The 23,672-nt window shown below is 42.6% G+C and overlaps 1 protein-coding gene across 6 annotated transcripts in view; it reads right to left on the bottom strand.

Moving 5' to 3' along the window:
* NCK2 (NCK adaptor protein 2) overlaps positions 1-23,672 on the bottom strand; it is a 161,164-nt gene that overhangs the window by 119,881 nt on the left and 17,611 nt on the right. Inside the window, exon 1 of one of the 6 annotated variants that reach the window (XM_077814284.1) lies at positions 20,608-20,648. The exons of 4 other annotated variants lie outside the window; for them this stretch is intronic. The gene's annotated coding sequence lies outside the window, so the exon portion shown is untranslated. Of the gene's footprint in view, positions 1-20,469; positions 20,490-20,607; positions 20,649-23,672 lie in introns of those variants that run through there. One more of the 6 variants, XM_077814286.1, reaches the window with a different exon arrangement.

The following is a 23,672-nucleotide window of genomic DNA, read 5'->3' on the forward strand; positions in this document are numbered from 1 at the left end:
GAGGCACTGAACATCACTCCTTTCAGTGTATTCTCAGTGTTCGTTCATCACAGATCAGGATTCCAAACTTTCCTTGGAACTACAGTGGGCCTGAAATTTCTTGAAACCCACTGTTGAAAAGATCTCATTCTGAGCCTTGCATAAGGTGTATGTCATACTTTTTTTATGTCACAAGACCCAGAAAGATGAGGAAAACCAGTACTTCCTGGAGTAAGCACTGTATGCTGGATTTCAGTTTTTTGGAATTTTTCCTCTTGACTCCAGAGCATTGAGAAGTCCTCCTATGAAGGTAATTGTCTGTGTTGGGCACAATATAGATTTTTTCTTGTTTATCAGAAAACCTAATTTTGAAATACAGAATATGTCAAGAGAATGTCATTGTTCAACTTGTCTTTGGAGTGAGACAGAAGTCAGTGGTCAAGATATGGGAACATGAAAATTCCTTGTCTTCTCAGGAAGGCTGCTATTACAGAAAGGCATTTTATAAGAATCCGAGGTGCTGCAGAAAGGTCAAATCCTGTATTGGAAATGGTTCTGTCCTACGACAAAAAGAAGGTAATTTCCATGATATGGTTGAATGGAAATATGGAAGTAAGCATCTTTGAGATTGAGAGCAGTGTACCAATCTAGAGAAGAAAGAGAATGGATGACTGAACTGAGAGTTGGCATCCTGAAGTTAAACTTACTGATGTATTTGTATAGTTTTCTCAGACCTAGGATTGGTTGGAAGCCTCCTTCCTTTTGTGGAACTAGAAAATGAGAATAAAAACCTTGACTCCTGAGATCTTCCAGAACCTCCTTTATTTCTCCCTGTAATAGCCTTCAGAAAACTGCCATGAGCGGGGTCTCTGAAAAGGGAAGGGAAGAGATGGTGGGGAGGAGTGGTCTTGACCTGTAATGGTGTAACCCTCTTTTATAACATCCAATACCTCTCTGTCCATATTGATGTTTTGCTATTTGTTGCTTTAAAACAAACCCGACTCTCTCCAAAGGGTAGAAAATAAAAGTCTAAACTCTGTTTGCTGCTCTCGACTCTAACATCAAATTTGAGGTCTAAAATTAGGCAAAGAAGGAGTCACATAAGAATTCTTTGGACTCCCCTTGGGTTTGGAGGATCTTTTCATATATAGACACTCAGAAATGAGGAGGATGCTGCTGTTGATACTGAGGTCTTCTTTGAGAATAGCAAGATAATAAAAATGGTGAGTAATATTGCCTCAGGTATCTGAATGAGGATGCAGGAGTATTCTGGACTGCAATACGTCTTAATTTGAGGCAACAGAGAGGCTTCTCAGACAGCTTTAAAAGGTTATTAAGGCTACATTTTAGTCACGGGTATTTTAGTAAAAAGTCATGGACAGGTCATGGGTGCAAACAAAAATTCACAGGACCATGATCTGTCCATGACTTACGAAAAATACCTGCAGTCGCTAAAACTTGAGCAGGCGGTTGGGAGTGCTTGGGGGGTTGTCCCGGGGCACTACGGGTGCTGGGGGTGACCCAGGACACCTGCTGGTGCTGGAAGAGGAAGGGATCGGGCTGTGGCATGCCACCCGGGACTCCTGCTGGTTCTGGAGGGGGAGGGTGTGGTGGGGCTTCCTACCAGCTCCGTCCCCGCAGCTCCTAGGCAGCGGAGGCAGGGGCCAGGGCAGGGGCTCCTCCTCTGCTCCCGCCACAAGTGTCAGCTGCTGCAGCTCCCATTGGCTGGGAACCGCAGCCAATGGGAGCACAAGGGGGGGGGGGCCCTCCCACCCCAAGTATGTGCCCCCCCACTCCCACACACCCAAACTGCTGCAGCTGTCTGCTAGAGAAGTCACGGAATCCGTGACTTCCATGACAGACTTGCAGCCTTAGTTATTGGACCAGTGCCTTGACCATGCCGGAAAGATGACCTTTGTCCTTCCCAGCATGTATTCTGAATCCACCCAACAAATGAAGGGGATGGAAGAAAATGCATACAGCAGATCCTTGTTCAACACTAGGAGGACTGCATCTGTCAAAGAACACTTGGGCCTTACTGGTTCACAAGCAGTAGAGGGGACACCTGGCATTCTCTGGAGGCAAAGGGATCTGGTTTCCCATCTGCTGAAAAAGCAGTTTACCAATGAGAGCTGCAGAGACTAATTATTCTGGTCTTGAGCCTTTCTGAATTACGCAAGTTACAGCCGCCAACGTTTATGGCTCAGGCACATGCATACTTGTCTGCTTGTGTCAGTGCTGTGCATACTCATCAGGAGTGCTTGTGTCAATGTAAACTGCAGTGCACCACGGGTATACATCCAAGTGTACCACATGCACCATCTGGCTCAATGTCTTTCAGACATTTTAGCAACATTTTGTGGGATAACAACTTGCCCAAGGGTCAAAGTCCTGGCCACCGACGTTCTTCATCCCATAATACCATCCCCATCCCATAATTTTCATGCCTTTTTAAAAATATTCCACAAATCTGCATGACACTTTTCAGTGTCTGCCATTTCTGACAAAAGCATGGAGCCCACAGATATATCCGCTAGTCTCATAAACAGTGCAAATACATCACATCATTCTCCTGTATTCCACAAAGGAAGTACTGCAAGAACCAGGGACAGGAGGATGTCCTCGAAGATGGTTTGCAGAGGGACACAGTGCAAAGCAATTCAAGGTTGTTGGTAGTGTTCACGGAGCAGCTGAAGACAGCAGAGCACCACTTCTGAGTAGGGGGATCACACTGTAATGCAGTTTTGGCACAATGAGGGACGGCAGAACTTTTGGATGTGAAAGCCTGCATTCCTGTATCTGTGTGCTGAGCTTGCCTTGGTCCTCCAGTGCAAGGACACCAGAACGAGAGCTACATTGACAGTGGAGAAGAGAGTGGAGATCATCCTCTGAAAGCTTGCAGTGCTAAATTGCTACCAGTCAGTGGGCAATCCTTTTGGAGTTGGAGAATCCACAGTGGGAACTGTTGTCATTCAAGTGTGTAGGCCACTAATCAGCTCCAGCTGCTTAGGACAGTTACTGTCAGCAACATACAGCAAATGGTGCAGCACTGGGGTTCCCAAACTGTGGTGGTGCAACAGACATCACACACATCCTTATTTTGGCCCATGCCAACATTGCCACAGCATACATCCACAGAAAGGGCTATTTTTCTATGGTTATGCAAGCATGATTTATCACAGGGGATGTTTTATTGATTCGGGTTGGTCAGGGAAGGTACATAATGCTTGCATCTTTAAGAACACAGGACTGTTCAAAAAGCTGCAAGCAAGGACATTCCTTCCCAACTAGCAGATTACCATCAGCAATACGGAAATGCCACTAGTGATTCTGAGCCTATCCCTTGCTCATGAAGCTGTACCAGTGGCCACTTCAAAAGCACCAATGAAAGATTCAGCTGGGCTCAGCAAGAGCAGAATGATTGCTGAATGTGCTTTTGGTTGACTGAAGAGATGCTGATGGTGATTACTCACTAGATTCAATCTCTATAAGAAAAATATCCCAATGGTTATAACTGCCTGTTATATACTGCACAATATCTGTGAGGCAAAGGGGTAAAAGCTGCTACCAGGGTGAAGCAACTGTCAACTTTGAACAGCCAGACACGAGGGCTATTACAAGAATTATGCAGTTGAGGGAGGACTTGAAAGTGCACAACTTTAACTGTCAGTCACAGATGCGTTTTCTGCTGGAGTGTTCTCTGGGCCGGAAGCTTTAGGTGCTACTAAGAAATGTGTAGTGCTTGCTATACATTTATAAATATGACGGGATGTTTTCCTGAAGCTATGAATCCTTTGTCCTGTATTTGGTGTGCATTTATAAGTACTATTTACTTTGACTATCACTATGCACTCTGCAATAGCAGACTCTCCAGAAACTGAACTTTACTGAGGGGGTGGGAGGGAAACAGTGCAGAAAATCAATGTGCAAAATCCAGCATAGTCAGTCAATGTTATACAAATGTTTGACATAAGAGTGAAAATTTAAAATTAGAAAGGTAGAAACATTTATGTCCATTTGAGTACACAAATGCAGTTGGTTGTGGCTACGTATACACCAACCACGTTCCTCAGAGGTCAGTAAAGCTTGTCCCCTGGCATGGAGTGGTAGGGTAATTATGTCCCACATTGCTGTGTCGTATGGTGGAGGGTGGGTGTATGTGGCAGAGACCATGGAGTTCTCTAAGGACTGCGAAGGGTGGGAAGTCTGGGGATCTTTGGATTTTTCGGTCCATACCAGGGTATGCATCATTTGGATTTGCTGCCTGAGAAGACCCATTATGTCCTGATGCATTTCCAGCTTCCTGTCCTGCTGGGACTGCTGGACTTTTTTCCTGTCCACTCTATCTTTATGCTGTCAGTCATGTTGACCCTCTAAGCCCTTTGTTCATAGTCCAATGCAGCACTGGCTTGCACAATCTCACAGTACACGTCCTCCCTTGTCCTCTTATTTCTTCCCCCATCAGGGTCAGGTATTTCTGCAGGCAAAGAGGGGGCACCAGAAGCTGCTGCTGATAAAATACGTACCACTGGATTTAGAGATACAAGGGGAAGATGAAGATATGTTTCAAAACTCCCTTCCCTTATTCCCACGAATACTTTTAGTAAGAAATCCTTATTGACACTTCAGCTTTGGCCATGGAGAGTGTGGACTTCGGGGGGGGGGGGGGGGGGAGATTTTGTTTTGCTTGAAGCTATAAAATTTTGGTCCCTATTTCATGGGTACAAGAATGGGCAATGGCACTCAACAATGGCACTATTTTCCACAGGTGGTGTTGATTTTAGCGAATATCTCTCTCCTGAAGATCACAAAGGCACAGAGAACACAGCTGCTACTGGTATCCCAAAGCCACCCCAGCTTGTACGCTGCTAGCTTGATTATTATCATGGTGCCAGCCAAACTCATTCCAGAGTAGTGTGGGAAAATGTCCTACAGCAGAGGAAGAAATAAGGCAGCCACTCATAGAAATCTTTGGGAGAGGATTGTAGAGTGAATGTTTCATTGAGATGTCTCAGGAAGATAAAAAGGACATCTCTATGCATGTAAACAAAGTGCTCTGCATATACCCAGCTCCCCATGCCTAGCCCAACAGGGAATAAAAAGCAGATGCTAACTCTAACTCTGTTTATTCTACCTCTACCTTTTTCATATGAATAGAATAATGAAAAGGCAATACTTTTGTCTTGTTAATTTGAGGACCGGCCACATGCTATCTTTAAATTTGAACATTTTAAAGAAAAATGCATCCACATACCTACCTGAGTTCCCTTCCCCTTCACCAGGCTCATCCATCCTCACCTGATAGGACTACAGGAGGTCCCCGGTACAAATCTCCCCCTTAAACGTTGTTTTGGATATCCGTCGCTCATCAATAGGGGAACATGTTCTGATTTACATTGGTCCTGATCTGCATATCAGTCATTTGCACAGATCAGGACCGATGTGAATTGGAACACGTTCCCCTATTGTACAGTACAGGACTGTACTTGCATCTGCCGGTCACATTCAAGGCTTATTACCTATGGAGCACGTTCTCCATGTTGATTAAGGAGATGGCAGGTGAAGGAAACCCAGTGTAAAGGAGTTTTGGAAGTCCTACAACTCTTGAACAGCATGGAAAACATTGATGTGTCATGGGAAGAATGCATTTTGCAAGGTATGAACGGCATTTGGCGCCATGCATGGCCAGATGCTGTCCACAGCTTGGTGGAATTTGATGTTGTTCCTGCTCTCGAGCAAGAAATTATCAAGTTGGAGAAGGATGTCGGCTTCAAGGAGGTGGAGGAGGAGGATGATGTACAGGAGTTGTTGGAGTCTCACGCTGACCATCTGACAAATGAGGAACTGATTGAGCTGGACCAACAATAAATATCTGAAGAAAGCAAGAATGAGGATGATGACATAAGGCAGGAAGCCAGGAGTCTGACGACAAAGAATCTCTCCCATTTCTTTGGATTGCTAGATGAGATAACGGAAATCATACAGAGCAGTGATCCTTTTCGCAATGGTCTGCCAAAGTCTCCAGGGCTCTCAGTGATGCAGTGGCTTGCTACAGGGAGATCTATTGTTCAAATGTTCATTCAGGAGAGCAGACGTCGATAAAATCCTTTTTTAAGGCATCCGCAGCCAAAAAGCCAGCCACGGAAAAGTAAGCTGCCACGCCTACCTAAGTTTAGCATAATTGGCCCTGTTGTCCTGTAATACTGCACTGTATTTACTGTATTAAAATGTTCTATGTGTTAGTAGGAGTTCTACATTATTTTATTCAGTGTTTTGTGTGTAAAATATGTACTGTAGAACCTCTCATTGTAAAAAGGTACACTGTTTAGGCAAAAAGAGCATTGACATAGGCAAGTATAGTGAAGTTGCAAACGCATCTGCCACTTATTCCATTATTTCTTATGGGGAAAAATTCCCCGGTATACATTGTTTCAGTATCCATCTCCCTTTTCAAGAACGCAATCCCAGTGTACACAAAGGACCCCCTCTAGCTAGACTCTAACAAAATCTCAAACAGGTCGTGCCTCATAGCATGGCTGGAGTCCCTACCGCATCTCCCACCTCCTCCTTGCTGTTCACAGCAAGGGTCTATCTCATGCTCCTTTGAGGTATCCACAGTGGTCTATGAGCTGCTGGCGGGGTCTCCATCAGGTATTGTATGCTGTTCCTTGTAGAAGCTGCAGGTCTTTGGCACAGCACCATATATACTGTCGTGCTCCCTAGCTTTATGATATACCTGGCAAAGTTCCCTCACTTTGCTACACTTCCATCAGCTTGCTACACTGCTGATGATCCCTGTTGTACCCTTTGCCTTAATATCCCATGCAATCTGCTCACAGACATCACATTTCTATGGCTGGTCCACAGCTGTGCTTGCATAGACTCTTTTCCCCACAGTCTCAAGAGATCCAATACTTCCTGACTACTCCTGACAAGAGCATCTTGTAGTAGTAGTAGATCCCTGAGCACATAAAGCCAGCATGGTCAGCTGGGTAGTTGCACAAAAAAAAGGTGAGCCACTAGGGGTGGTCACCAAGGTCAGCAATCAGGAAGAAAAATTTCAAAAACACACAGGATATTATTGGCCGGAGTGGCAGGCGGAGGGGGGGGGAGAGAGGGAGCAGTGTGACCCCTGAGCAGTGGGAGTTTAAAATTATGACCAGAACAGTCACCATCACAGGGAATGGGGCATTGTGGGACAGCTGGTGGAGGACTGTTAAAGTTGACACATCATGCAGTGTCTACACTCTCTCAGTGTACAACAACTCGCGGCGGTGGAGTACTGTACAGGAGTCGACGGGAGAGCACTCTGGAATCGATTTATCGCATCTAGACTAGACACGATAATTGACCACCGCTGGATCGATCATTGCTCGCCGATCCAGTGAGCATCTCGCTGCACTGAGTGTGATTCTAGTGTTTAAAGATATGTATTTTTCCTACAACATAGCCCCTAAACACAAGCCAACTACTTCAGAAGAAACAGCGATCTGTTCCAATGCTGGAGGAAAAACTGGCTGTGCTGGACTTATTGAGAGACGGTATGTTGATCTCCAACGTGGCGCGTAAATATGGCCACAACGAAACTAGCATCCATGCCATTAAGATTTGAGAGAGACATTCGTCAACCCATGGCATCAAGTGCTCCAATAACTGCTAAGGTGACAAGCCAGGTGCGTGATAAGACTTCAGCGAAGACTGAAAAGGCATTAAACTTATGGCTGGAAGACATGAACGGTAAACGTGTGCCTATCGATGGCAACACGTTGCGAGAAAAGGCTCTTAGCCTCTATGCGCTGTTCAAACCTCCTGCCGAATAGGGACAGCCTTCTGATGAGAAGGAATTCAAAGCCAACCAAGGTTGGCTTAACAGTTTTAGGAACTGCTTCAACCTCAAAAACGTACAGTCTAATGAAGAGGCAGCAAAAGCCTATCCCAAACAATTAAAGAAAATCATAGAAGAAAAGGGCTATCTTCCAGAATAAGTTTTTAATGCTGACGAGGCTGGGCTCTTCTGGAAAAAAATGCCCAACTGCACTTACGCTTCGAAATCAGAAAGAGAAGCCCCTGGTTTCAAAGCAGCTAAAGACAGCGTGACTGTGTTGTTTTGTGGCAATAAGCCGGGTTTGCTCTACAGGATTGCAAATACCCGTGCCTTAAAGGCAAGAACAAAAATCTCCTGCCTTTGTTCTGGCAATCATATAAAAAGGCTTGGGTGATGGCAGCATTATTTCTGGATTGGTTCCACAAGTGTTTCATTACGGAGGTCAAGCAGTACCTCGAAGAGATAGGACTTGACTTTAAAGTGTTGCTGATTGTAGACAATGCTCCTGGCCACCCTGAGGCACTCCGGCTTGCATACAACAACGTTGAAGTCATCTTTCTCCCTTTTTTATTCTTTCATTCTTCCGTCTCTCTCTCTTTTTGACTATACATGATTTTCACCTTACGTGCTGACTTTAGAACCTAACCCCCCTCGTAAGATGCGACTCCACTGTACAGTCTCCTGCCGAATCAATCAATCAGTGATAATACAATCAACTGATCGATGTCACAAATTCTTACATGCTGATAATTACAAAATAAGAGCAAATTATTATTTGACCAAACTTTTCACAGCTGGGTTACTAAAGTTACTCTCTATAATCCATATTTAGGGACCTAAATAAAAATGTAAACTCAATTTCAGAAGTGTCAAACATCCACAAACCTCACTGAAGTCATTGGGAGCTGCAATCTTCAGTGCCTTTGATATCTGGTTGCTAAGGTGTTCAGCCCAAGGAGTGAAAATCCTGAACAACCAACATCTTTACAGAGAAACGGGACTTCAAACCATGGTGAAGGCCCAACATTAACTGGATTAATAGTGCAAAGTTGTGTGATACTCAATATAGTATTTACAGCAACACAAAGGACAAAGGTGTGATGAGTTACTGAATTCCAGTTCTGCCTCCTTATGAGCTCCAATAAGCTACCTTTCATTGTCATTAACACATTAACATAAGATCTCCATTCTGCAAATTAACAGAGTATAATTACAGATCCAAATAATATACTAACAGATCCAAATAAGCATTCAAGGGCTAAATTCAATACAGCTGGCACAATAAGGTGCAAATGTATTCTGCTTGAACAAGAAAAGCTTTTTGGCACCTCAGGGGAGGGAGAATTACCTCAACAGAGGACAAGTACTGTTTCTTCATCTGCCCTTTGAGAGTATTCTGCCGAGGGATATTTTATTCACATAGTGGGAGGATTTTCTGGAAAGCTGTTGAAATAGCGCAATCCTTGGCCAGCATCAAAGTATGCAATGTGAGTGTTTTAAAGTATCTGAATATGTACTTACATGACTCGACTGTTATGAACTACAGTAATTGTTAGTTTATTATGCCAAATTATAAAGTAAATAATACACGTTTTGTAAGTACACACATGTATTGAAGGAGTAGATTGTCTTGTGCTTATTAGTCTCATACTTCAAAGACTGCCTGCATGCACATTTATATAAAACAACTTCTTTGAAGTGACTACAGAGAGGGCAAAATCCTGACCTACTAAAGTCAATGGCGAAACTTTCACACCAACACTTTAAAGACCCTCTCTAACTTACGATAAATTCCTGAATAAGTGTCATTGGCTTCTACTGAATAACCTTTCATTACCCAAAAAAAAAAAAAAAAAAAAAGACTTAAAATCCTTATGGGTGCAAGAAAACCTTCTAAACCAAGCGTAACCCAATACAGTATCTGAAGACAGTCAGTATTAGTGCTGCTTCTGCTCCCACAAATTTTTCCAAACTGCATCAAAAGTGAAAGCTGACCAGTTTTGTCGTATTTCACTGCCTCTATTTGTAACCCTGTGTGCAGCAGTAAAAATGACAAACAAAAACACAGTCTTTTTCACTCTGAGCAGCACTGGAGCTATAAAATGGAGGAAAGGTGAGAGGTAAAAAGCAAAGAACACATTCTACCTTGGACTAGCAAAAAAGTTAAAAAGGTATTAAAATAGTAGAAATACACACCTCCCCATCTAGCACCTGGGAGTGGTGAAGTAATAGATGAACACAAACATCCAGAAAGCTGCAGGGTTACAGATTCATGCTAAACAGAGAGAGAGAGAAAGTGCCTTCTTCCTTCCAGAAGAACATGTGTGTGTCTCGGTGTGTAAAATGTATCAGAAAACTACAGTGCTATCCAGAAGCCAACATGAAAGATGAACGCTGTTTGGGGAGAATCTAAAAACAGCACCTTAGCAGGAACTCCAGCACCTCTGGGTGAGAGATGTTGAGTTTCTCAATTGAGTATTGCTTCTAAAAGCACTTCCCCATCCTCACCTTTCATATCCGTGTTTGCTCAGAAACGTCTGGCTATTAGATACCTTGTAATATTTTCAAACCCTTTGTGCTAGAGGGAATGGTAGGTGGAGAGATGAATGTGATAACTCAAAGGAGACAGATTTTGGTAGGAGAAGTGAGAAAGGAGACACAAAACATAGGGAAAGAAGTAGCACACAATGTAGGGGAGAGATAAATAACAGGGTATATGGAGATAGAAGGGAGAGGCGAGAAAACGGACACTGCAAAAATAGCATGAAGAGAGACACCATAAACTTGAGCAGGAAAGAAAAAGCACTGTGCAGCCAGGGAAAGATGTATAAGAAAAGAAAGACTCAAAGTTACATTTTGTTAATTTAATTAAAGTTGATTGAAAATAAATAACCATTAAACATATTACACAAAAAACAGTCCACAAATGTTTTATTCGCCTAAACTGTAGGGAGCTAACAGCACAGGTACTTTCTATGCTGGCTAATAGACCAATGCCTCAGGATAGTAAATTTCTATTACTTTTTTCAAACCTGGATTACACTATTAAAAAAATAAACTATTTAAATAAGGTTTTACACCAAGAGTTCTAAATGAGTTTTGATCCAAAGCAGTCAGATGTTTTTAATTGACTCCATTTGCGTTTAGCAACTTTTAAAAGAAGCTCCTAAAATACCTGGACTGAAATACCTGTGAGGTACTCAGTTCAGTGAATTTAAACCATCCAACATAATCAAAGAATGTTTTGATCACATGGTCAGAAGGTCCCACATCCATGAATTCTGAAAATGTTGGAACTAGATGTGGAGTGAGCAATGTATATACTCAAAGTATTTATTACCCATTTATTTAAAATGATTTTCCAAAAATACTTCTGTTTGTTATTTTCTGAATTAAGGCAGATATTTGGAAGGGTAGGTATGAATGAAAATAGGGGTTGTATCAATGAGCTGGGAGGTGAGAAGGACATACAACTAGTTTGTTCCATCAGTGGATTTACTATACAACATATTGTAACTATATGAGGTTCTCATACTGAAGGAAATATAAGACAGGATAATAAAGACATTCTTAGTCACCAACTCTTCTCTTCATCTTATACCATATATTACTGCCTCATAGTTGTGCTATGAGAGTGACTCCATCCTGCAGTCAGCAAGTTTTCTTTAACCATCTTAAGATCTGTTTCTTTATCTGGTGGTGATGGGCACTATCAGGACAGGACAGTCTTCCTAACAGACCAATACTACCTTATTTCAGTGTGACTGGTTTGGAATGTGAGGATGTGACCGTACACTTCCCAGCTTATGGCTGCCCCCGCTGCTTTGCCAAAGGCCTTAGCCTAAGAACAAGGCCTCAGACTATCCTAGTGAGAGAAGGCCTATACACAGGTGGACTGTGATTTTCTTTGTTTTTATATCCCTGTAACTAGCTAAGTGATAAAAATAACCTAAGTTCCTAAAGTATAAGCCTTTACAGGCAGGCCTGAATATCTATATTCTAACAGTTACCATTGTACCAAACAGTTAGTAATTTCTTAATTAATTTTATCAATAGTTTAACAATATTTGGCAAACCTTACACATGTAAAAATATTCTAAATTCCATTTTTCTTATGGTAATACATAGTTTTGCCTTTTCCTCTTCAACTTGCATCACAAGTGGCAGTTAATCAAACTGCTTATCGTTCTTGGCATTTATTTTGTATTTTTGCAAAAGCTGTAATTAGAACATGAACTTCATGGTATTCTTATTTTTTTCTCCTGGCTTTAGTCATTGCTATATCATACACCTCTATATATTATTTATTTTACCGAGTGATGTAGTGAGGTATTTTCCGCCTCAGCGTTTCTGCACTGGGAGAGTAGGTTCAAAACAACATCTATACTGAACCATTACAATCTCACTACCTGGACCATATTTAATTTTCCTGCTGATGAAACAGCTGAGGAACTCTTGACACTCAGTTGAGTTATCTGTTTATAATGCAATAAATCGCTTAGAACACTTCAGTTTAAAAAAGCCATACCCAAGCCCGATGCAGTGAAAGATGTCCCTTTGACACACTGTTTATTAACCTACTTCATTTATTTCTGCCATTCTTTTTTCCAAAATAGCTTGTTTGCACAATCTAGTTGCCACCCACTCCTCATGTCTATCAAATAGCTGGCCATCAACCCGTATACATTGTTGCTTACAATTATCAGTTTTTCTTGTTTGGAAAAAGGAGAATCATGTTATAAATTATCTTTAGTTATATAAACTAAATTGTGAGATGATTATGAATATAAAACAACTACAGCCCCAAATAGTGCAATCAGGAACCAATTTAGTAGTTGAAAGTGAACCTTCTTTCCATAAATATACTTTGCTAATCAGAATAATTGGAGCTCTGAAGTACAGAATGTGAAGGACTATGTGCTATGTAGAAATCTTTCCTTTTCCTTCAGTCCCTATTATTCAGATATTTTCAAATATACATACATCATGTGCTTTCTGGAAATTTTCTGTCTCCAGAAAGTGCTTTACAATGGTATTAATGGACTGTAATTTGCCATTTATCGACCTGCATCATGCAGAAAATCTAAACTTTATATAAAGGATCATTTCACTTTATCATAAATCACTTGATACTAGTAAGCAACCTTTCAAAGTGAAGTAGAAATTCTAGTGGGAGGATGAAGTGGCTGCTCTCTAGCTACAGTTGCTGCTCTCTAGCTACAGTCTTCCATTAAAGTAGGACTGTAGATCAAATGACTGAGCTGAGAGAGTACAGATGATTATTTCAGCCAGCAAAAGAGCTCACTTTCTTTCAGTTTTAAATATCTGTATGCCAGTCTCCCTGTCTTTTACATATTACTCTATAACATCATGAAATCGTCTGTGCAGGGATGGTTAGAAGTAATTGCCCCTCCTAAGATTTCTCATGAAAGTAAACAAAACTGCTTTGTAGTCACTTATCTTATGTTCCAGAGGCACAAAGTGCATGTAAAATGTTAACACTCTGACATGACAACAATTTCACCCATTTCACATTCACGTGGCAGAGGTGTAAATGACTTCACAAGGTGCAAAGCAGTGGCGAATAAAGCCCCTCTGAGTTAGGCCTGGCTTACACTCAAATACTGAACCAATAAAATTCTACATTTCTGCCTTGTCTCCAATGAAGTACACCCTGAGTTACTGTGAAATAGCTATTCCCTTTTCCAAGGGATAAAAGTTTCCTAACAGTGGAGTTCTACTGGCCCTCTGTAGTATGGACGCACACGGTACAGCTATAACAAGTTCACACACTGCACCACTCTCTTCAGCAGCAACCTACCTCCTGCCTATCTAGCCAGAGAGGGTTTACAACCCTCTCTTTCTTGCCATCACTTTGCTGCTCCATGATTTTAAATAGAACAAAACTTAGTTGAATGAAAATATTCTAACAGCCTACATGGAGGGGCTTTCTCCTAGGTGTCTCCCTCTTCAGGGTTGGAATTCGAGAGTTCACCCTCACCTGAGATGGAGGATGAAGAAAAATTTGTGACTACCAGATTTTTCTCTTTTGAGAGCGAGACATGGAAAGGGGTCTTTAAAAAAAAACAACACCACAAGGCTCTTTAGAGTTATTTGGCTAGCTCACTATGAAGCAAGATGCCACAGAATTACAAACCCTGATAGATCCTGGAGCAAATCTTCCCCCTATTCTCCTTAGGCTGCTTCTTTGGACTGAGCTGGGAACAGTCTTGGCACCCTAAGAACAGAGTTTGGCAGTGAGGGATAACTCTCCTGACAAGGACTCCTCTGGGTGAGATGCTTAGTTTTGGCATACGTTTTTGGGAAAGGCCCATCTAACGAGAGATTGAGAGAAGTGCTACTTGACAATTTGGGCCCTCAGCTTTCAAAGGAAAACTAGTCAAGGCAATGGTCTGATTCCAACTGGGCAGGTTCTGAGAGGCAGCTTGTTTGAAAAGAGGTTATATCTGCATCATCTCCAAGACAGAAGGTGGCTGGGAAGCCTGAGATGGAAAGCCACATACAAATATATTGTGGTCTATTAGGGTATGTTTACGCAGCCCACGGCAGCGAGTGTCTGAACCCAGGTTGAGAAACTGGGCCTCAGGCTATCATGCTAAAAGTAGCTGTGTAGACACTTCAGCTTAGAATGGAGCTCAGACTCTGAAATCCACCCCTCACTAGGCTTCAGAGCCAAGGTTCCAGCCAGAGCTGCAATGACTACACAGTTGTTTTTAGAGCAGTAGCTCAAGTCCCTCAAGCCCAAAACTGTCGACCTGGGCTCAGAGATTTGCTGCTGCTCACTGTACTGTCATGTCCTTAGAGGCCACCATGAGCTATTGCAAGGCTTCCATGGATGGGGCTGCTAGGTGGGGAAAGGGAAGTGTACCAGTGAGGAAAAGCACCTCCTCTCCAGCAGAAATGAAACATTGGTGAGTAGCTGAAGAACACTTTTGTCAGCAGCAATTGAGGTGGGTGCAAAAGGCAGCACACCAACTGACCCATTGGAGCTGCTATGGTGCTTGTCTAGGTTCCACAAAAGGTGATACTGCCAGTGTCTACTGCAAGTGGCAGCTGGGACCCTACCAAAGCTGAGAGCCAGCCACTTAAACTGCTGAGTCCTCCAGTCAATCCACCAGAGTGAAGCTGCTGCCTGAATCTCCCTGGGTGATGCCAGAGTGTCAGCTCATTTTTGTACTGCTGTAAAAGCCACCAGTAGACAGCCAGTGCTCTTGTCCCAAGGCATGATATGCACTGTGCTACCAGTGCAGATGCTAAAATCCAGGGGAGCTGAATCTAGAAGCTGAAACAGTCAGGAAGAGACTTCCAGGAATAAAGAATACAGAACACTCCCCTACTGATAAGGTTTGGGGAGAAGAGCAGAGCAAGTACCTTTTTCGTTCTTACTGGGCTTTTCAGGCATGCTGAGCTTGGGGATGAGGTAAGTGGGAGAGGACGAAAGGCTATTGTACTCTGTAAAGCAAAATTCCACTGGAGTCAGAATGCAAGCTAAAACCCCTGTAAGTGACACATTTAAGCTTCCTAGCAAGGGGGAACAAAAGGAAGAAAATTTTGAGTCAAATTAGCAGTTTTTAAGGTTTTCTATGTACTCTAGTTTGAGAAGGATGATGTCCAGACATCACTTGTTGCTGCTGCCAGGATGCACATGGAACTGGAGACTTTTCATATACAGGAAGCCAAGCCTCTGTAAGTATTGGACAGGTCTAGACCTGCTCCTGAGAGGTAAAATCCATTGTAGAAATGGCAAGCCTAGATAAGACAAAGCTCTCTAATCTTGTCATGCAAGATCATTATAGTCTGCATGAAAGTAGACACTCATGAGAATCTCTTCCCTCTTTACCCACCGTTGCAGGGAGGGAGTGTTTTGGAATCTTTAATTTGTACTTCAAGGTTTATCAGCTTGAGTTAACATCTGCATAAGGAAAAACCCTGTGGATATTAAAGCTATGTCTACCCTTGTGTTTTTCAGGAAATCTGTCACCACTGCATTACCATTAGCACAGCTCCACTGGTAGTAGCAACTGTGGGAGCAGAAGTGTAGACAGAACACAAGTGCTTTTACTACTGTGTTATCTAACCTTGCTCACGACAAGTCTAGAAGTTACAATGGTAAAAATGCATGTGCCTTGTCTACACTAAGGCTCTCATGGATGTAATTGCACCAGGACCAGCAAAACAAACTTCCAGAGATATAAAAGAGCTTTTTTAACAAACAAAAAGAAGTTTTGAAAGGGACTTAAACAGTCACATCACAGGACATTAACCAACCTCTAGCTAATGGGAGTTAGGAACTAGCTTTCCCCGGGGGCAGATTATTTCATATATGCCTATTGCAGGATTTCTTCCACCTTTCTCTGAAGTCACTAGTGGTAGCCACTTTTAGAGACTGAACACTGGATTAGATGGACAACTGGGCTGATCTAGTGAAAGCAGGTTCTGAATGTGCTCTCCAGCTGGCATCTAGTGATGAGCTGTGAACAAAAAGAACTTCAGGAACTGACCCTGTTTGCACTGACACACTTACTCTGCCTTTGTGCACAGCATGATGGAGTTGCTTTTCCCAAGTGACCACTTTTGGCTGTTGTTGGATTGCCAATCATTTCGGTGTTTGGTGCAGGGGTGATGAAAGATTGTTGCCCTTGTTGCGTGAGTGGAAGTGCTAGGGCTGTGCTTGACCTGCCCTGGTTGAGGCGGCCACCTGTTGATGTGGGCTCTACCTAAGAGTCCTAAACACCATCTTACCCTCCCCTCTGTTTAATGACAGAGCTGGTTAGACTCAACGGAGAGTCTTTTGTTTTGTTACAGATCAAAAGAGCTGAAATCACTGATAACCAGGTCTAGGTGATAAGCCTAATACCTGCTACAGGATAGTGTGTACAGTGAAAGACTACCCAGCCTGCATTAGCAGTGAGGCTGTCCTACTGAGAGCTGAAATCACTGATAGCTGTGTTAAGTGGTAAGACTTCAAGACATAGCAGAGGTTGCAATAGAGAGACCAGTGGCGGAGCGAATGACGACACAGCAGCCAGTGGCAGAACAGATGATGACGCAGCAGCCGGCGGCGGCACACCAACACAGCGGCGGAATGACAGCAGGCAGCAATGCAGGTGCAGAGTGAATGGCATGGCGGCGGCAGCTGAGGCATAGAGCGATGCTTCCAGCCCTACCTATTGGAAGTGAACTCACACAAATGCACCTCTGACTCTGGGTCTTCACTGACCAGAGAAAACAACTGTGAGTAGGCTTTCATAGATTCATAGATACTAAGGTCAGAAGGGACCATTATGATCATCTAGTCTGACCTCCTGCACAACGCAGGCCACAGACTCTCACCCACCCACTCCTGCGAAAAACCTCTCACCTATGTCTGAGCTACTGAAGTCCTCAAATCGTGCTTTAAAGACTTCAAGGAGCAGAGAATCCTCCAGCAAGTGATACGTGCCCCATCCTACAGAGGAAGGCGAAAAACTGCCAGGGCCTCTTCCAATCTGCCCTGGAGGAAAATTCCTTCCCGACCCCAAATATGGCGATCAGCTGAACCCTGAGCATATGGGCAAGATTCACCAGCCAGATACTACAGAAAATTCTTTCAGATCCCACCCCATCTAACATCCCATCACAGGCCATTGGGCCTATTTACCATGAATATTTAATTACCAAAACCATGTTAACCCATCATACCATCTCCTCCGTAAACTTATCGAGTTTAATCTTTAGCCAAATAGATCTTTTGCCCCCACTGCTTCCCTTGGAAGGCTATTCCAGAACTTCACTCCTCTGATGGTTAGAAACTTTCGTCTAATTTCAAGTCTAAACTTCCCGATGACCAGTTTATATCCATTTGTTTTTGTGTCCACATTGGTACTGAGCTTAAATAATTCCTTTCCCTCTCCGGTATTTATCCCTCTGATATATTTATAGAGAGCAACATATCTCCCCATAACCTTCTTTTGGTTAGGCTAAACAAGCCAAGCTCCTTGAGTCCCCTTTCATAAGACAGGTTTTCCATTCCTCGGATCATCCTAGTAGCCCTTCTCTGTACCTGTTCCAGTTTGAATTCAACCTTCCTAAACCTGGGAGACCAGAACTGCACACAGTATTCCAGGTGAGGTCTCACCAGTGCCTTGAATAACCGTACTAAAACCTACTTATCCCTGCTGGAAATACCTCTCCTGATGCATCCCAAGACTGCATTAGCTTTATTCACAGCCATATCACATTGGCGGCTCATAGTCATCCTATGATCAACCAATACTCCAAGGTCCTTCTCCTCCTCCATTACTTCTAATTGATGCATCCCCAGCTAATAACTAAAATTCTTGTTATTAATCCCTAAATGCATAACTTTACACTTCTCACTATTAAATTTCATCCTATTACTATTACTCCAGTTTATAAGGTCATCTAGATCCTCCTGTATGATATCCCTGTCCTTCTCTAAATTGGCAATACCTCCCCCAGCTTTGGATCATCTGCAAACTTTATTAGCACACTCCCACTTTTTTGCCAAGGTCAGTAATAAAAAGATTAAATAAGATTGGTCCCAAAACTGATCCTTGAGGAACTCCACTGGTAACCTCCCTCCAGCCTGACAGTTCACCTTTCAGTAGGACCCGTTGTAGTCTCCCTTTTAACCAATTCCTTATCCACCTTTCAATTTTCATGTTGATCCCCATCTTTTCTGATTTAATAATTCCCCATGTGGCACGGTATCAAACGCCTTACTGAAATCTAGGTAAATTAGATCCACTGCGTTTCCTTTGTCTAAAAAATCTGTTACTTTCTCAAAGAAGGAGATCAGGTTGGTTTGGCACGATCTGCCTTTTGTGAAACCATGTTGTATTTTGTCCCATTTACCATTGACCTCAATGTCCTTAACTACTTTCTCCTTCAAAAATTTTTCCAAGATCTTGCATACTACAGATGTCAAACTGACAGGCCTATAGTTATCCGGATCACTTTTTTTCCCTTTCTTAAAAATAGGAGCTATGTTAGCCATTCTCCAATCATACGGTACAATCCCTGAGTTTACAGATTCATTAAAAATTCTTGCTAGTGGGCTTGCAATTTCGGGTGCCAATTCCTTTAATATTCTTCGATGAAGATTATCTGGGCCCCCCGATTTAGTCCCATTAAGCTGTTTGAAAAGCTGAGCAAAAGGACACTGTCCAACATACTCTGAGTGGGTTTTTTGCTCATGGTCACGTTTTCAAATCATGCTTGTGGCGTTTTCCCAAATGAATGTCGGGTACCTTTCCCCTTTTTATTAAAAGTTGTCTTTTCCATACACAGACTCAGTGTTTGCAAGAAGGGAAGAAGTATTGCCTCGTAGAGGTTCCGAGAGGTGGTGTGCAAGTGTCCCAGAACCGGTTCTGTATTAATAAAAGGAACCCCCTAGATATTGAACCAGGCCCTCATTGCTGCCGACTCCACCTGGCAGAAGGGTTACACTAGGATGGAAATTCCTATACTGTTAGGATTCGTAGGAAACTGGATTCTCAGCTATAACTGCTTTTACTTTAACCAAGATTTTCTTTACTTCTCTATGGATGGGAACACTTTTCTTACCGTAGCATTAAATCCAATTCTAAGAAGAGTAGTTCAAGTGAATGCGTGCACACACGCTTGTCTTGATTCATATTTTAACTCAGTTTATAGAATGGTTGAAGAATTCCACTGGTGACTTTGAGCTGAAGCAAAACCAAAATCAATCCCATAAACGGAGAATAATGGAAATACACTCAATCCTCAATCTAATTTGGTAGCGTCAGTTTGGTAGCAATCCTCTAATGAGAGATTCATGCTAGAGATGGATAGAGCGAAAGATAAGCAATGCTGTCTAAGCAGAAGATAAACATCCTGTATCCAGTGGAAAAAAATGCAGGAAAGTTCATTTAAAACCATATATTAAATTTAAAAAATTATTGTCAGTGTTCTAATCAGACACAGTACACAACTATTTTATTCCTTTAAATCTCAAAATATGTGGTGACAAAGCTATTTTGCACTCTTAATAGGTTTAGCCTCAAGCTACCACAGTGGTCCCCAAACTTTTTATGTCACGCCCCCCCTTACTTGTAACATAATCTGGCCCCACCCACCCCCCGGAGCTGCGGTCAGGAGCCAAGGCCAGGAGTAGGGCCGTGATCAGGGGCAGGGATCTGGGCCACGGTCAGGGGCTGAGGCCAGAGTTGGAGCTGCAGCTGGGACTGCGAGCGGGGCCTGTGCTGGAGCCGGGACCAAAGCCAAGGCCGGGAGCCAGGGGCCTAGGCGGGGGCTGCACCTGTGGGTGGGGGCATGGCAGGATGCTCCCTCCCCACCCTCCCTCCCCCAAACATTTCTCTGTGCCCCACTGGGGTGGCAAGCTCCGCAGTTTGGGTGCCACTGAGCTACCAGGTGTTGCATACAGTTTTTTTCAAGTTCCTGTACATATATTTTGTATTTAAAGATAATTCTTCCAATATTCCAAGACTATTACTATTTTGTTTCGATGCTTTTTTCTTGAACATTTTCCAGATAAAGCTTTGGATTAACCTAAGCAAGGTGATCAAGAACACTAAATTTCAATAACAGAGAACAGAAAATGTGGCCTTCAGCATATTAAACTCACTACTGTGAACTATACACGAAAATGTATTACTCACCTCAGAAAACTCTCCATTGCTATAATTGTCATTTCACACACCAGTGATCAATCTTAGCTCAGCACATTCTGAGAGTCCATGAAAAATTACATACCAAAGAAAAATTAAAGCCCTTCCTTCATGAGCAAGTTTACTTACCCTGTGAGTTTATATGAAAATGACTTTTCTGCTGCTTTTTGGTACAAGGACAAACAAACTGAAGAAATGTAAATAGCTGATGGGAGGGGTCAAGACATGTAAATAGCTGATGGGAAGGGACAATGACTCAGCAATCTACATCGTTCATACTTTTAATCAGAAACACATACAAAGACAGCAAGATTACTTTAAAAACAAAATCTTTAAAGTAGATCCAATCTGTAGTCTTAATAACCATTCACACACACACACGGTTATGGAGTACAAAGTATATACCCCGTCTCTCCTTCCTAAGAGGTGCTAGATCAGGATTCTTGATCTCCAACTTGCTCTGCTTTTTCCACTCAGCCAATTGCAGTTTGAAACCTCCAATCTTACACATAAGCCTCCCAATCAGAAGCTGTAGCTAAAGATGCTGAAGAACATCTGGGAGGTAAAAATTCCAGGCTACGTTTAGGTGACTGCCGAAAGATTAAAGATAGTTCTTAATAATAGGAAGAAGGGTTTGGGTGAGGAAAATAAACTTAAGAGTGACACTAAACTGAGACGGAAGTAGATAGAAGATCACAAATAGAACTGGTCAGGTATTTACTGTCAACGTGATTTTGATACAAAAATGAAATTTCTGCAAAATATAAATTTTCGATGGGAAAATTTTGATTTTGCTGAAATTATTTGTTTAGATTTACTTGATGGATTTTCTTGGTTCAACCCAAATCAAGAACAATTTGGCTTTTTTGAATTGAACCGATGCATTTTGTTTGCTTTCAGTCTGACGTTAACTACATTTGTAGTTCAGTGATTCATGCCACCATTCTATCCTCTGGGCAGGGCTCCCTGGCCAGCCTCTATCTCCCAAGACTGAAGTTTCTCCTACTAACAATGCTGTGCCCCATGGTATATGCTGTCAGGCCAGGTAGTCAAGCCATAGGCAACAGTGACAGCATCAGGCAACAGAACAACACCACACGAGGCACAGCAGCACCATTAGTAGATGCAATTTAACATCAAGATAACATAAAACAAAACATCTAAGTTCTGTTAAACATACCACAACATTTCATTTTAGGAAAGTCAAAACATTTTGTTCTGGTAATATATATATAAAAATTAATTTTGACATTTCCCAATCAAAATTTTACAGAACCTGTCATTCAGCAAAAGAAATGCGACATTTTGATTTTTTGCCCTGATTCAGAAGAAAAACAAATGTGAAAAAACAACCAGTTAACAACCTTTCCATACCTGTTGTTCTTTAAGACGTGTTGTGCATGTCTAGTCAACTGTAGGTGTTTGTGCACTCCCGTGCATTGTAGTCACAGAGTTTCTCTCTTGGTGGTACCTGTCAGGGCAGTGCTAGTGCCTTCTGCTCCTTCATGCACTATGCAGGGGCATAAAGGGCCAAGCCACCTGTCATCCGCCTGCCCTCCCAGTTCCTTCTTACTGGAAAAACTCCAAGAGAGAGGGTAAGGAGGGTGGGTCATGAAATGGACAAGTGCAACACATCTTCAAGAACAATAGCTATAGAAAGGTTAGTAATCATTTTTGATTCTTCAAATAATTGTACATCCATTCCACTGTAAGAGACTCACAAGCAGTATCAAATGGAGCTTGGTTTGGAACAGGGACTTGAGGACCACTCGTTCAAATTTAGCATCATCTCTAAATTGTTGAGAGATTGTGCAGTGAGAGGCAAACGTATGACATAATAACCCAGCTGCAGCATTGCAAATGTCTAATATTGGCATGTTAGCCAGAAATTCTGCAGAAGTTGCTTGGAATCTAGCCAAATACTCTATCTGGTGGCTTCACGCTAGCCAACTGGTAACACATATATTCATGACGAAATCCTTTGCATGGAAACAGGACTGCCCTTCATTTTGTCCACAAAAGCAATGAACAATTGAGAAAAGCCTGAAAAATGTAGTCATTCCAGGTAAAACTGCTAACGCTCTTCTAACATCTAGAGTGTGCATTCTCTCCTCCCGCTTACTACCATGAGGCTTTGGGGAGAAGGTCGGTAAGAAAATTGCTTGGTTGAGATGAAAAGTGGAGACCATTTTCATAAGAAAGCTTGGAAAGGAAGAAGGTGGCAGACTTTATCTGCGTAAAAAATCTGTATGTGGAGGATCTGATACTAGCATCCTCAACTCCACCACTCTTCTGCCTGATGTAATGGCTACTAAAAGCTCTACCTTCACTGAAAGATGCAACAGAGCAGGTCACCAGAGGCTTGAGACGGGGAACTAATCAGCTTTGTTAAGACTAGATTCAGGTTTCATGGTGCAACAGAACTCTATACATGTGGAAACAGTCTGTCCAATCCCTTACATTGAGATTGGGTTGGAAAAAAGGGAACAGTTATCCACAGAAGGGTGGAATGCTGACACAGCCGCTATGTGTACCCTTATGGGGCTAACTGGGCGATCAGTATAAGACATAAGTATAAGTCCTGTATAACCTTGCACAGAACTTTGGGTAGAAACATACAGCAGACCAGTAGCAAAGCCTCTGTCAATGAACCCAGGCTGTGTCCCACTCTGGAAAAGAACTGGTAATATTTTACATTGTCCTTTGTTGCCAACAAACAGCTTTCCCCACAGCTGGAAAATAGATTTTGCTATGTCTCACCAAGGGACCACACATGGTGATTGATAGATCGCCTGAGCAGGATGTTTGACAGCATATTTCTGAACCCCCAAGTAGTAGGGCACTTTCAGAAATAGAGTTGCCATTGCAGAAGTCCCAGAATAGTACTGCTTCCTGACAAAGTAGAGCAGACCTGTCTCCCCACTGCTTGTTTATATAAAACACAGCAGTCATATTGTTGGTCAGCACCAATACACCCTCCCCCTGATGAAAGGAGCACTATTCAAGCTAACTGGATAGCCCACAACTTCCTGATGTTTGTGTGTAGACTGAGATCTTGGGGAGACCAGGCACCTTGCATCTGTAGAGGCCCAAATTGAGCCCCCCCAACCCAGGCATCCATAACTAAGGTAAGAGATTGTTGAGGGCGAAAGGAACTCCCTGGCAGATATTGGTTGGGTCTATCCACCAATCTA

The sequence above is a fragment of the Eretmochelys imbricata genome, chromosome 1 (assembly GCF_965152235.1).
Source record: "Eretmochelys imbricata isolate rEreImb1 chromosome 1, rEreImb1.hap1, whole genome shotgun sequence".
NCBI lineage: Eukaryota > Metazoa > Chordata > Testudines > Cheloniidae > Eretmochelys > Eretmochelys imbricata.